Below are 5,388 nucleotides of genomic sequence, written 5' to 3'. Positions count from 1 at the left end.
ATAGACACACCCAATTGCATACGACACACACAATACAGACTTGCAAGCAATTATCACAGACTAGAGTGGAGACTCCGCAGTTATACCAAGGAACAATGCAAATCACCAACATTTCTTATTACATTTATTTACGATCAATTCTGAATTGTTTAGTACCTAACATTTACCAGAATTCCAAAGGTGCCCTTGTCTTTAAGGCATTTTGAAGAGTGTGGTTATTTCTTTTTGACTAGATTGGTCCAAAAGGGACAAGATTAGAATATTAGAAGCAACTGCTTAAAACATTTATTTTAAATCTCTCGTAGGCCAATTTGCTTAGACTTATAAAGCAGTTAAAATGTAAAATATGGTTATTTGAGGTCTTACTAGAGTGTGCAGATGCAGGAAGATAACCTACAGTTATTTATGCTAAAGAACAGACAGGGAAATACAATCTTTGAAACGAAATCTCATTCTCTGAACTCTGGGATGGGGGAAGAGTACTTTCCACATGGCTAGTCCAGGCATTGATCTCACTTAGTTCTGCAGCTTCTTGTGCTGGAATCAATCAATTCCCTTGAGCATAGCACATGGTGACCTCAGTTTATATCCCCTAGTTTCAGGGCTTGTTGGAGGGGGCCACCGTCTGATTCCTGTTGGATATGTACCAACCAACTGGGTCCTCAGATTTTAGCTTTGTTTCTGTGCAGCTTCCACTACTATCCAGTAGATGGCACTGGTGTATAACAAATGTGAAGTTTCAGAGTAACAGCCCTGTTAGTCTGTATTCACAAAAAGAACAGGAGGACTTGTGGCACCTTAGAGACTAACCAATTTATTTGAGCATAAGCTTTCGTGAGCTACAGCTCACTTCATCGGATGCATTCAATAGAAAATACAGTGGGGAGATTTATATACATAGTGAACATGAAACAATGGGTGTTACCATACACACTGTAACCAGAGTGATCACTTAAAGTGAGCTATTACCAGCAGGAGAGCGGGGGCGGGGACTCCTTTTGTAGTGATCATCAAGGTGGGCCATTTCCAGCAGTTGACAAGAACGTCTGAGGAATGGGGTTGGGGGGGAAATAAAAATGGGGAAATAGTTTTACTTTGGGTAATGACCCATCCACTCCCAGTCACTATTCAAGCCTAAGTTAATTGTATCCAGTTTGCAAATTAATTCCAATTCAGCAGTCTCTCGCTGGAGTCTGTTTTTGAAGTTTTTTTGTTGAAGAATTGCCACTTTTAGGTCTGTAATTGAGTGACCAAAGAGATTGAAGTGTTCTCCGACTGGTTTTTGAATGTTATAATTCTTGACGTCTGATTTGTGTCCATTTATTCTTTTACGTAGACACTGTCCAGTTTGACCAATGTACATGGCAGAGGGGCATTGCTGGCACATGATGGCATATATCACATTGGTAGATGTGCAGGTGAACGAGCCTCTGATAGTGTGGCTGATGTTATTAGGCCCTGCGATGGTGTCCCCTGAATAGATATGTGGGCACAGTTGGCAACGGGCTTTGTTGCAAAGATAGGTTCCTGGGTTAGTGGTTCTGTTGTGTGGTGTGTGCTTGCTGGTGAGTATTTGCTTCAGGCTGGGGGGCTGTCTGTAAGCAAGGACTGGCCTGTCTCCCAAGATCTGTGAGAGTGATGGGTCATCCTTCAGGATAGGTTGTAGATCCTTGATGATACGTTGGAGAGGTTTTAGTTGGGGGCTGAAGGTGACGGCTAGTGGCGTTCTGTTATTTTCTTTGTTGGGCCTGTCCTGTAGTAGGTGACTTCCGGGTACTCTTCTGGCTCTGTCAATCTGTTTCTTCACTTCCGCAGGTGGGTACTGTAGTTGTAAGAATGCTTGATAGAGATCTTGTAGGTGTTTGTCTCTGTCTGAGGGGTTGGAGCAAATGCGGTTGTATCATAGACCTTGGCTGTAGACAATGGATCATGTGATGTGGTCCTATGCCTCTTCGATGTGGATGGGACCCTGACCGCCCCTAGGCAGATGGATTCTCCTGCTTCCATTTTTGAAAAAATTGATGCTGCTTTGAAGGTGTATTCTTCTGCTGCTACCTTGGAAGGAAATCCTCTCTCTGCTCCTGAGACATCCCCAACTGCACCGTGTACTACCACCACCATCACTGCAGCTGCTCCACAGAAGGTCTCTCGGACAGTGACTACGAAGAAGGTCCTAGGTGCCTCCAGGACATTGCAGAGCAGCAGCACGAAGGGGAAGATCGGTGGCTGCTCGAAGGACCCCCTCCGAGATGCTGTTCCAGGAAGATCCTGCATTTTGAGGCCGGCCTGTCGGGACATCACAACCAGAAGGAACATCCCCGCCGCTCCCCAGCAGCACCAGCCGCCATGGGTAAGCCCCCACACTTTACAGCAGCTGCCAAGCGAGAGCCCCCCCCCGCTCTCCAGCAACACCAGCCGCCATTGGAGAGCCCCCCCAGTCTGCAGCTGCAAGATGCTCTCAGGTGACCACCTCCCACCCCTGCAGCTGCCCAGGTCCCTGACGCTGGTGGTGCTCTTCACACCATCAAGAGAGGAATCTCCATAGACGGGACCAGCATCTCTCCAGAGACCACCCAGAGGGTCACCAGCGCCTCGCCGGATGCCTGCCCAGCCTCAGAAACCACCCAGAGGGACCCCAGGTCCCTGCCAGATGACCGCCCAGCCGGACGTCTCGACCCCAACCGCCCACATCAGGATAAACCAGCCAGCGATACCGCTGATGCTGCTGGAACCCCCCTGCTGCAAGGTAATGAGGACACCGTCTACCTGCAGTACCCCCCCACTGCGGACATGCTCATCTGCCCCATCTGCTCTCCGCCCCGAAGCTTCCACCTCCTCGGTGGCATCACCAGGCATCTGAAGAGATGCCACAGCAAGCGGGTCGCCTTCAGCTGTGCCCTCTGCAGCCTGCCCTTTGAGACACAGAAGCAATGCAAGACGCACCAAGTCACCTGCAGGAAACGCCTCAAGGGAACAACACAGTCTCCTGTCCCGGCTCCCAGCCCTCCTGCTGCGCGCCGGCCTGCTGCTCCTGAGCCTCAACAAAGAAAAGCGATTGTGCAAGCTGCCATCAAGAAGCCTGCCCCCATCGTCAGGCCAGCGCAACGGGGTGCTGCGATCGAGAAGGTACCTGCTGCCGCAGGGAACATCACCCAGGTCCTCGCCAGCAGGAAGCCCGTCTCACCCTCTCATGTCACGAAGCAAATCTGGATAGCTCACTGGTTTGAGCATTGGCCTGCTATACCCAGGGTAGTGAGTTTAATCCTTGAGTGGGCCGTTTAGGGATCAGAGGATTGGTCCTGCTTTGAGCAGGGGGTTGGACTAGATGACCTCCTGAGGTCCCTTCCAACCCTGTGATTCTGTGATTCCATACTGAGATGATTCAGTACTACCTTGCCCCCTGCCCAGCACGTCCCCATCCCCAGAAGGATCAGTGCCCCACCACGCATAGCTGCTCGAGATCCTGTTGCCAGAAGAGCCAGTGCCGCCCCTCAGACTGCCCTGCGAACTCCAGCAGTCAGAGGAGCCAGTGCCAAGCCTCAGACCGCCCTGCGAGCTCCAGACGTTACTAGAGGAACCAGCCCTGCAGCCACAGCAAAACACCGGGCCTTCATCGCCAGATGGCCCAGCACGGCCCCCAGGTCCATTCTGCGGGATACTGCCTATGGGAGATCTCATGCTCCAGCAGCAACCGCCCAGGCAGCAGCCACTCCTAGAAGGACCAGCGGTGTCCCAGCAAACCCCCGAGCCAGACCGCGTCTCTCCGACCACTAGCAATGCCAGCATCCCGCCAGAGATCCTGCCCCAGCACCCAACCGAAGGGAATCCTGACCCACGAGATAGACAGCAGGCCAACCATGCAGGCTTTGAGCCTGCACCAGACGAGGTCGAGGACCATGAGGGCCAGCAGCCGATGGTGAGGGCTGCCACTCCATGGCAGACTGCCTGAACCGAGGAGCTACAAGCGGCAGCTTCCTTTGACGACTTCGACTTCCTCGTAGACAGGCTCACCCAAGAACTGTCTGCGGAAACCGCTCCCAGGAGAAGTTCCAACCAGGAGAACGCCCCGCCTGCCCACAGAACGCCTGCTCCAAACCTCCACACCACTACCAGGGGAGCCAGAAGTAGAGACGCCAGCCGCCGCTACGATCCAGCAGCGGCTTCAAGGATCCAAAAGCTGTACCGGGCAAACAGCTCCAAAGCCACGAGGGAGATCCTCGACGGGCCCTTGCCATACTGCACGATCCCAGCTGAGCGTCTCTACAGCTACTTCAAGGATGTATTCGACCGCACAGCCCAGAATGACACGCAGCGCCCAGAGTGCCTCCGCCCCCTGCCCCGTGTTGACGAAGCAGGTGTCCTGGAAACTGACTATACACCCAAGGAAGTGATGGCCAGACTCTCAAAAACAAAAAACACAGTTCCTCGGAAAGACGGCATCCCCTACAGCCTCCTGAAAAAGTGAGATCCCAGCTGCCTGGTCCTTGCCACACTCTTCAACCAGTGCAAGCGATTCTGCCGGCCTCCCAGCTCCTGGAAAAAGGCCATGATGGTACTGGTGTACAAGAAGGGTGAACGGGATGACCCCAGCAACTGGAGGCCCATCTCCCTCTGCTCCACGATGTACAAGCTCTATGCCAGCTGCCTGGCGACGAGGATCACGGAGTGGTCGGTGAGCGGAGAAGCCATCCGCTCCACCCAGAAAGGCTTCATGTTCTGTGAGGGCTGCTATGAACACAGGACATGATGGTTTGTCCTTCAAACCACCATTGAAACGGCCAGAAGGGCGCGGAGGCAGTGCACGGTAGCATGGCTCGACCTGGCTAACGCCTTTGGGTCCATGCCCCACTACCACATCTTTGCTACGCTCCAGGAGTTTGGGATGCCAGAGAACTTCCTCCGTGTGATCCGAGAGGTGTACGAGGGATGCAGCACCACGATTCGCTCGGTCAAAGGGAGACCGCCGAGATCCCGATCCGGAGTGGAGTTAAGCAGGGCTGTCCCCTCAGCCCCATCATCTTTAACCTTGCCATGGAGCCGTTGCTGCGAGCGATCTCCAATGGCGCAGATGGCTTCAACCTCCACGGTGAGAGGGTGAGCGTCCTGGCTTATGGAGATGACCTGGTCCTGACCGCAGATGACCCAGAGAACCTCCAACGTATGCTAGATGCCACCAGTTGAGCTCCCGATTGGATGGGGCTCCGCTTCAATGCAAAGAAGTGTGCATCTCTCCACATCGATGGCAGCAAAAGGGACTCGGTGCAGACGACAAGGTTCCAGATCCAGGGCGAGCCCGTCATCCCCCTGGCAGAGGGGCAGGCGTACCGGCACCTTGGCACGCCGATGGGTTTCCGTGTCCGGCAGACACCCAAGGACACCATCCAGGAG

This window comes from Lepidochelys olivacea, assembly GCF_965140295.1.
Source record: "Lepidochelys olivacea isolate rLepOli2 genome assembly, chromosome: 16".
In the NCBI taxonomy this organism is placed as follows: Eukaryota; Metazoa; Chordata; order Testudines; family Cheloniidae; genus Lepidochelys; species Lepidochelys olivacea.
Note: the sequence above shows the minus strand (reverse complement) of the source record.